This window comes from Pocillopora damicornis, chromosome 4, assembly GCF_964200805.1.
Source record: "Pocillopora damicornis chromosome 4, jaPocDami1.2, whole genome shotgun sequence".
Lineage (NCBI taxonomy): Eukaryota > Metazoa > Cnidaria > Anthozoa > Scleractinia > Pocilloporidae > Pocillopora > Pocillopora damicornis.
In genome coordinates, this window is record NC_142673.1 from 11,130,693 (window position 1) to 11,141,196 (window position 10,504).

At 37.2% G+C, this 10,504-nt stretch overlaps 1 long non-coding RNA gene and 1 pseudogene across 1 annotated transcript; one reads left to right on the forward strand and one right to left on the reverse strand.

Moving 5' to 3' along the window:
• Positions 1-3,397: 3,397 nt before the first annotated feature.
• On the reverse strand, positions 3,398-4,761 carry LOC149046800 (uncharacterized; annotated as a pseudogene).
• Positions 4,762-4,857: 96 nt separating this feature from the next.
• LOC149046801 (uncharacterized) lies at positions 4,858-7,277 on the forward strand. Its single transcript, XR_016185832.1, has 2 exons — positions 4,858-5,087; positions 5,313-7,277. It is a non-coding gene; the product is annotated as an uncharacterized LOC149046801 (long non-coding RNA).
• The last annotated feature ends 3,227 nt before the right edge of the window (positions 7,278-10,504 follow it).

Genomic DNA, 10,504 nt, shown 5'->3' on the forward strand with positions numbered 1-10,504 from the left:
TCAAGTCATCTTCGGTCAGTGATAAGGAAATAGATGGTATTTGTGAGGAAACTGTTATAATACTTGTATACTGATATAGTACATGTGTAAGTATTTGAATGAGAACTTGTGTAAATACTTACATAATTACTTGATAAGAACTTGAAATTACGTATCAACAAATAAAATGGACGGTAAAGAGGCTAAGACTGAAGAAGCACCGGCTCAGCCCTTTTGGTCAGGGGCACAATCATTGAGACTGCCTTGATATTTTATCTCAGTGATATAGAAGAAGAAATTTGTCAAAGGTTACTTGATGAATAATTTTCGTAGTTTTCGAAAATAATGATGAAGATCTGGAGGATCTTAGCCCCAGAGGGCTGGGCTGCAGAGCGACAAGCCCTGAGGGGCCGGGCCTTGAAGAGCCAAGCAACAAAGTTGTAGATAAATAAGATGACAAGCATAGCAATAACGATTGGTAGAGTACTCATCCATCTCTGCTGGTGGAAGCTATCTTGTAAAGTTTTTGAGTGAAGACGAGATTGAAGAAGAGAAAAAGAGGCATGATATTGCCGTGAAGAAGTACCGAGTGGCCTGTGAAAAGAATCAAGAAAATCGAACAAATTTCCTTGATTGGATTGCAACTGTCAGAGTCAAGGAGCAGGCAAAACAGAATTTTTGGATGCAGATTATGCTTTGAAGCTGTACAACAAGACACATAATCAAGATCTTGATCCAAGGGAACCACAACTTTCTGACTACCACAAGCCGAGTACTCCGCCAAAGCAAGGTGAATTGATCTACGTCGGAGGAATGGCTTTAGCTTTGGTTTTATTAAAACACGGCTTAATTAATTATTTCATTATTTTTTAAAACACGGCTTAATTATATTTTTTTCAGGGCTCTGGTAAATCCTTTGGATTTTTTTTATGTTGAATCTCCAAATACAGTTCATCAAGCTGATCTTCTTTTCCTTCCTCATGACAAGCTCTCCAAGGCTTTAATTCCTAAAGTCCAAACAGAATCTGCCAAAAAGGAACATCTTATACTGGAGCCCGGGCTTTCAATGACTTGCCACTGCGTCTAAAGGAAGTTGACTCTATGATGATTTTTAAAACACAGCTTAATGACATGATTTTTCAGGGTTCTGGTAAATCTTTTGGATTTTTATTAATTTATTTAGTTATATAATTCTTAGTTTAATGCATCGACATTGTGCATAGTTTTTAAACTTTTCCGATGGATTATCTGTTATAGTTATTGTTTCTTTAATTGTTAATTTTTTAGTTCCCCAGGGCACCCATTTATAACAGCTTCAGCTGACGGGTTTACCCTGGTTAAATATGTTATTATTTTTATTTAAGAAGAAGGAATGGGAACGTTCACGGAGATCAGGGAATTGTTGAGCGATTCAATAGAACTTTGGGTGAGCGTCTCTTCACTTTCCAATACAGTCAAAAAATGAACTTCAAAGAGGGAAAAAGATCAACTGAATGGGTGAAGAGGCTTCCAGAAGTTGTACTAGCTTTGAATAGTGAAGTGACCAGGTTGATTGGAAAGAAATCTTTCGACGTAAGCAAAGAGAAGAAGTTTGACACGAAGAGTTCAACCACTTATTAAAGATCAGTTTGCCTGAAGGAGAAGAGAATGGACTCTTCAAAGATTTTTAGATATACCTGTGCTGCTGGTGAGCTGGAAGGTGGTCAGAGGCGAGCCACAGGTCTAATCAGGTCTCTGAAGGTCTTCAATATCGAAAAATCACTTGTGAATAAAGGCGAGCCAGTTCTCTGCTATCTGAAGGGTGGTCCAAAGCAAGGATTCGTCAGAGAAGAGCTATTAATTGTTCCTCCTGGAACTGAGTTGCCTCCGGAAGGAATTCTTTGATTTGAAAGAAACCATTAAAAGAGGGTGATTGTCAATGGACCCAAGCCCCGAATGGGCAGGCCGTGGAGTGGTAAGCTCTTCGAGTCAGGGGCCGCTTTGCAGCCCAAAGAATCCTTCTCATTTACAAAGACACTGTTTTGGCAGAAGAACAAATCAAGGCACACCACAACTTCTTTGTGAGAAGAGATGACTTTGATATTTGAAAATCTTCACAACACCCCAGTGGCGCAACAAGAGAATCGTTCAAGAAAATCGTTAAAGAAGATAATATTCACACCCTCTTCAGAACTCACAGGTGAGACAATATTATTCACCTATGAAAAATTAAAGTTGCCTTGAAATCAAGGTTGATTTGAGAATGTGCAAAAACTGTCTTTTTGTGTCTTCAAAATGTATCAGAATCCCCCTTTCATATCTACTAATGCAGGAGCCTTCCACATTACCTGTACAGTCATATACTATGAGATAAATGAAAAAAAATTAACTTGTGTTAGTGGAACTATTTTAAGTACAGTACCGCCTAGTGACAAAGATAAATGATTTCCTGTAAGCATGAATGTCTGGGAGACGTTATGGTGGTAATTGACCCTATTTTTGCTAGGATGCATGAGGTTTGATGATTGTAACGTTTTTTTTTTTTGTTTTAGCTTTCAAACTTTCACCTTTGTATTAATTGTAACTGTTTACCATATCTATTTCTGTGTACCTTAAGCCCTCAAAAGTCGTGGCAGGTGAGTCTATAACCTGACTTCCTCTGTTTGGAATGTTTCGATTATATGATTTTGCTGTGTAAGTTACTACATTGTAACATGTAATATTATTTATATTTAGATTGCATTAAATACTCTTGCTCAAGCTTGCAATATTGCATTGCATTGGTTTCTCACCAATGCTCATACCTAAACTAAACATTGATATAAGGAGTTGGTCACAAGATATTCGAAACACATCCCCTTTAATGTTCAGGGCTCATAGATGAAGAGAAAGTTTTTTGTATTTTGATGCATAAAAGGTAAATCAATTGGCGTCCACGCATTGCACAATGCCTGAATTTAAATGCCTTAGCTTTCTAGGTTAAAAAAATTGAAATAAGAGAGTTGTGCAGACCATATCCTACTTTTTATCCTCCTCTGGATATTTGCTCAAATAAAATAGTCACTATTAGTCTTATTCACTCCCACTGTCCACTTAGCTTGAGGGAAAGATGATAACCTCAAATTTTTTTTAATTAAGAAAGGAAAGCCAACGCTCTTATCACATATAGTTGTTTTGTGCATGAGCAAATAGCTATTCTAGAGCACTCTCTTAAGATTAAAACTATTGGCTGAGCCAGGGCTGTGGTTTGCTAACAATTCTCGATCATTATTTCTTGAAAAACGGTCATTTTTTCCCATTTTCAATACTAACCCGGTCAAATGAATACTTGAAGGTAATTGTTCCGGGTAGGAGGAATTGTGGTTTATGTGTGGGTTTATATATAGAAAATGGAGTTACGCTTTTGGTGGGAATATGATGACGAGAAAACAAGAATACATTAGTTGAATGAAAAGCGCTCGTTGATACCGTGGGGATTAAGAGTGCCGATTTTGAAGATAAATTTTTGTTCCAGAGCAGTTCTCCGAACTGCCTAGATATAGGAAAAGGCCGCAAACTGCCATATGCTGTTTGGAACGATTAGGGAGATTAAAGTGTCTAGCGACTGGTTTAGATGCGTCCTTGTCATTTCTTTGTACGTCGCGAAGGTGTTCTCGGAATCGGTCACCAAGTCGTCATCCTGTTTGACCAATGTAATTTTTTGCAATGAGTGCAAGTTATGCAGTAAATGACATTGGCGAAGTGCACGTAAATTGATCAATGATCTTAATGCATCTCTTGGGTCCCGACAATTTCTTTATGTTATGAGTCAAAGGGAGAGTTTTGCATCGTGAGCGAGCGCATTTAAAAGTTCCAAGTTGCTCATGGGTTTGAAATGAACCTCTGACCAAAAAGTTGCCTATGTTTTTGTCACGTTTGAATGAAATTGGTGGAGTGAATGGAATGTGATCAGTGTTTTCCTTCTCAGCCGTTTGTAGTGCTGACTGTCGATCAAGTTGTTGGGCGCGGTGGTGACCCGCTTGAACGACAGTAACAGGATAGCCACGTTTATCAAAAAACTGGCACATTGCCTCTGATTTTTCGGAAAATTCGGAGTCGTCACTACTTAAAAGACGAATTCTGAGAAACTGTGAAAATGGTATGGAATTCTTGACGTACGATGGATGCAAAGATGAATACAACAAGTAACTATATGAATCTGTAAGTTTGTAGTAAACACTACTGCATAGACCGTTGCCTTAAATTGAAATTTTGATGTCTAGAAAAGTCATAGAAATGTCGGAGGTTTCCCAGGTTTGTTTAAGAGCCGGGTGAAAGGAATTGACGGCGGTTATAAATCGAGTGAGCTCCTCTCTGGTAGAGGAGGTAGCGCCGATGTAGTCGTCTTCGAAGTTAAGTTTTCGCTTGGCTGGCCAAATTTTGTACCCTTTACGCAATGATTCCCCCTTTTGTTTCTTTCCTTTCGAGGTATTCTCGAAGCGAACGAACGCACCACGGATGTTGTGTCGGACTTTTTCAGGAGTTAAAGGCCTAGGAATACATTGGGTGTTGTTGCTGTAATTCCCAGAGTCCACGATGTGGATATAAACTTTTGTAAACACCTCTTGAAATCAGAATCGTGCAGTCGTATCGAGCTGCCCTATTTGTTTTGCTTGTCGACAATTTTAAAGCTAGCGCCATATTCGCGTCAAGATCTCGCGTGGTCAAAAAAACCCTATAGAGACTCCTTAATTTCCTTCATGCCGTCCTTCATTTGTTGCGACACTTATGACACCAATACCAGAGACCTGACGAGCGCAACATGATATCGAGACCAAAATAACGATTATCGCTATTTCTAAATTGGCCCTGAAATAACGAATAGCATAATTTCGGTGCATGTTGAGACCTTCGGGCTCGAAGCTTGGGAACTAGTATTCAGGGAAAGATAAAATGGCGGCTTACGGCGGCGAAGGAAATCTCAGTAGTTTAATATTTTAGCGTGAAAAGGCTTGGGTGTTGTGACCTGGTTCTCATTCTCAAGTAAAAAAAAATCACGGTCTACAATGGCCCTACCACCTTTTGAACAACAAGAAAACATTGAAACGGTGGTAAAAAGCAGTAAGTTTCGAGGTCTAAACGAAAGATGGGTAAGCTGAGTTTCAGTCAAATATCATGACATTTGGGATGTAATTTTGATACCGAATAAATAGTTCTACATGGTTATACACGCATAGGATTCTGTTGTGTTCACGTGAAGGCCATTTCAGCCATTCCTGCCACTTGTAAGTGGTAGGAAATAAAAGATATGCATACTTGTTTCGTATTGAAGCCCTGTGAAATCACAAATTTGATTTATTTCTTCTTTGTTTTAGGTGGTCATTATCCATTATTTTTGGAAGTCGATGCTGATGAGAAAGAAAAAATGTTTACGATTATTTCTTCTCTCGAACATTTTACTATTTAGGTACCAAATAATCTTGATACTGAAGACCATTGCATCCTATTATGAAAAATTTACCCCTGATTGCTTTGTCAACATGTATGATGTAATATACCTTGTGATTTGTGGGATTTTCACATGTAAACTAGAAATACCTGTAGAGGGTAATGATGTACTTAATGCAAAGTGTTTTGGTACAAAGTCTGCTTTGCTGTAATTTACCTGAAGGTGCTTTTTATATGCTAGTAACACTTGCACAGCCCAGTCAAAATGTTCTTTAGTATTAGACAAGCTGGCTGTTGTAATTATGGGCAGCAGAGGCCAAACCTCATCCTGAAAAGCAGTCTGAAAGGTGTGAAGTCAGTGGAAGATACTTCATCGTAGGCGGCCAAATTGCAGGCTGTCAGCCCATTTTGAGTGAGTAGTTAAACTCAAGATCGGCTATTTTAACTAATTTTATTGAGAGCCAAATCCTGCAAGGCTTATATTCTGTATTAATATGAAGTGTTACTTTTATGTTTCTTATTTTGCAGTAAGTGGGCTTGTTGTGGCCATTTTTCTCTCAAACATTTTTTTCAGCCTAGTCAAAATGTTTTTTAGAAGTAGGCAAGCTGGCTATAGTAATAGAAGGTTGAGGCCAAACCTTGTCCAGACTAGACGCCTAACAAATGTTCTGTGTGGACAGCCAAATCCCTGGTAACAGGCACATTTTGACTAGGCTATTTGTTATTTAGCTACTAAGTAATCTTATTATTAAAGATTACTGCATTCCTTTTTAATAATTTGCTGCCAATTGTATGCTGTATATAGCTTATGATTTGTGTGATTTTCAAGAGTAAATTAGAAATACCTGAAGATGGTAATGATGTACTAGATAACGTACTTGATGCAAAGCAATTTTGGCAAAGTGTATGCCTTGTCCTCAGGTGATTTTAACATGCTTATAAGATTTGTTATTCAAATAATATACATCAACTGGAATGGGAATATTGAAAGAAAAATAATAATATTTAACCATAACAAGTTTTGGTTTTATGTCCAAATTAAGCACTTAGTTGAAGATCACTGCACTGATCAGGCCCCAAAGGCCAAAAAAGTGCTGTCTGCTGTTAAATTTTTGTCATTTCTATTGATTTATTTCATCTTTCAATGTTTCTTTGAGTTATAATTCATTGACCTCTTTCAATAGTGCAGGTTCACTCATGGAACCTAATCCCACATGTATGTATGTACAATCTAAGTTGAAATTTTGAGTGGCAGGCAAGGTGGCAATAGTAATAGGCAGCAGAGGCCAAATCTTGTCCTGAATAGAAGTCTGACATGTGTGAAATTGGCAGCTATTTCATTGTAGGTGGCCAAATTGTTGGCTGCAGCACATTTTGACCTGGCTGATTGTGTGTGTTATGTATGTGTTCTTCTTTTTAGGTGTTAAACAGGTCAAAGTACCGAAAAAAAACCTCTGTGATAACTTGGTAGTCTAAGATGTAAAAATTTTTAATAATAAGGGAAAGCTTGATCATTCTTAAGAGTTTGCATCTGTTCTAAAAGTTTTGGGGAGAGTTAGGGGAGCATTATTTATACAAATGTATTTAAAAAGTAACAAAAAAATAAAAAGAACTAGGGCAAAATCCCAATTTGCTTTAAAAGTTTATTTTATTAAGAGCATAATTCTGGATATAGCTTGGGATTTGTGTGATTTTCACAAATTGTTAGGTTGTTATGTAAACTTAATTTACAGGAACCTTGTTAATTTTCAGCTTCAAGAACAAGTACATAATTGCAGGAAAAGCTTGAAGCTTGAAAAATTGACTGATGAAACTGGAACAGATGTCATGAGATTTGTACAATAGGTTGGCCTGGGAGGGACCAAGAATTAAAGAATTCATTGATTCTCTTACACCTTTTGTCTGCATAGTGTGCTTCTGTAGAGCTTAGTTATTGCTGTAGAAAACTTTTTTGGAGGGCCCCTGAGATCACTCACTTTTGAGCTAGTTGCCCCTAGGGAAGAGGATATCTGTACTTATTATCTCCCTTAGAGGGGGGGGGGGGAAGGGTTAAAGACTGATTCTTCTCCAGTAGCCACAAGTACCCCTGCATATGGAAATTTTGAACACTATTAAAGGGCTAGTACCCTCATTTCATACTTGAATTTCTAATTTAGTGTAAGTTATGACAAATAATGAATGTTAATTCATCTTGGTTGTACAGGTTATATCCAGCAGTCCTTAAAAAAAATGAAAAGGTATTTTTCTGAATTAGAAAAAAAGTGTTCTTGCTTCAAAGTAAGTGCATGATATGTCATTCAATTAATGCTCTAGCAGAGTTTTTGTTTGAAATGCCAAAATCAACTTCACGAGTAAGGACAAAAAAAAAAGGCAATAAGCAAATGTTCTTCTGTATCCTTTATGTCAATTTGGGCTGAAAAACACGTTTTTGTTCCTTTTGCAAAAATTAGCTTATTTCACGACCAAAAACGATGCAAACAAGCTTAAACGTTATGTTTTCAGCAAAACAGCGATAGAATCTGCGAAAAAGCAATGGAGACAAGCTAACACACAGTGTTTTCAATAAAATGTGGGCAAAAAAAACCCGTTAAAAACCAAAAAAAAAAATTGCGCTGACTTACCCATTTTTTGCCAAGATAACTGCCAAAACACTGAAAACTAGCTTGAAACTACATGTTTTTCAACTCCAAAATACGGCAGAAATGTACGATTTTTGCAAAATTTTTCGCTAAAGTTCACAAAAACACTCAATTCGACTGAAAAACACGTTTGTTTTTTTTGCAAAAATAAGCTTATTTCAGTTTTAAAAACGCTGCAAAAAAGCTAAAACACAATGTTCTCAGCAAAATAGTTCAAGAGTCTGTGGGAAAACACAAAAACCAAGCTTAAACCCAGTGTAAATTGATAAAAAGGCCCGAATTGCGCATTTTGGCAGTTATTTTGGCAAAAAATGGTAAATTTTGATTTCAAGCAAACTTTCAAGTAGTTGAAATTAGGAGATCCTCGAAGCTAAGAACACTACTGAAACGAGTAGTTGTAAATAGGACCTGAAAAAAATTTTTTCAGGCCCGTAGGGGATTTGAACCCATGACCTCTGCGATACCGGTGCAGCGCTCTACCAATTGAGCTAACAAGCCAACTGGGAGCTGGTCAATGAATTTTCTTAGCTGCGAGGATCTCCTAATTTCATCTTTCTACCGCAGTGCAAATATGTGAATTTTCATATATCCAAAAATCTTCATTCACTTGGATGTTTATTTGGACCCAATTCCATAACCCTAGCCCCGGGTTAGGGTTAGGGTTAAGAACGGAACTTTTCACTCCAGTCAAAATGATACAACTGGTTAACATGGTCCAACCAGCCAAAACAAGATAAAATGGTTTAAACGGTGAAAAGATTTTAATTACGTGACATGGTCCAATTGGAAGAAACGATCTCACTTAATAAAATGGTGCAACTGGTTAACATGATCCAACTTGTTAAAATGATGCCAATATCTAAAATGGACAAACTGGTTTAAATGATCCAACCAGTTGAAATGGTCTAACTGGATAATGCATGTGTAACCAGTGAAATTGGTTCACATAATTCAAATAATCAACCTGGTAAGGATGGTAACATTAGTTAAAAAGATCCAGCATATTACAGTGGTTCAACTGGTAAAAATAATCATCCAACTACTAAAAGTTATTGAACACCAATCAAAATTAATCCAACCGCTTCAAATAATCCAACTGGTCAAAATTCTTCAAGTTGTTATTTAAGTGAAAAAGGTGACAAAATCTTCTTAAAAATATTTTTGAAGAGGCTTACACCCTTACCCTAAACACTACCCCTACCCCCAAACCTTCACCCTAGCCCTAACCTCAACCGCAGACCCTCTAACCCTAACACTAAGCCCAAACCCTAACCGTAACTCTAATCCCAAACCCTAGCCCCACACCATAACCCTAAAACCTAACCCTAAACCCTAAACCCTAACCTATAGCCCTTAACCTAGACCTAACCCTAATTACATTCCCGGAGTGTTCACCTTGCCCACGATTTACCCTAAGCAGCATAAATTTTTTTCATAGCAAGATTAAGGGTTTTCCTTCTAACTATAGAATGTTTGGTTCTCATCCAACGTTCTGTGTAAGTTTTAGAAGATATGGTTAAAAGTCTTTTAAGTTATAGTCCTTCAAAGTTTGAAATGAGGGCAGGTCAACAAGATCGGGAGAATCTATGAAGAAAGCGTTATTTATTCACCAAATTTTGCCTGCAAACGTTTTAAACAAGATAAACAATCACCACAGATACCCTTTGGCTAACCCTGGCGAATTAAAAATCTCCAAACTTTGCTCGGGAAAAAATGACGGCCAGGTATACGCTCTACACATCACCTTGTAAGACTGGTCGAAGAAATTTGGACTATAAGGTAAGGTGATCATCCATGAAAATTACATCTCTCTGTAAATGCGAGGGTTAGAGTTGAAATTTACACAGGAAGTAACTATGTAAATTTTGTGTTATCACCGTAAGTTTCATGTTATTTCCACGCGTGAAACTCTTTTTAGAGTTGCTTTTGTACGGAGGACACTGTTCCAAATATTGTGGGGGCAAAGCTATTCCACATTTTCTGCTGAAGCAGTCGTTTTCTGCAAACATTCTTTAAAAGTTTTTACATTATTAGAAAGCTCTTTGCATGGGCTTTACATTGGCATTTCTTTAACTCCTAACCCTTGCATTGTTTTGAAGAAATTCTCTGATAAAGAAAGTGAATGGGGGCAAGAGCGCACTTTTTAGGTTGTCATGTAAAAAAATCATATAAAATCGATATTTTAATATAACATCATTATATCCTGATACAATAAAGACAAATAGTAGGAGCAGCTTTTCAGAGGTTTTTGAGTTCTTTAATGGAACAGTCACAGAGATATAGAGGCCTAAATCATGCACAAGTTCAAAGTGCCAGTTTTGTCATTTTAAGGACATGGTTGACTTAATGAGACCACAACTACCCTTTAACCTTAGTGAAATACAATGAAACTCTATTGAAGTATTATCATATAATGGGACTTTAACTTACTTATAATTCGTGATATTCCATCAAGCGTAAAGAAAGATATAGAGACTTCA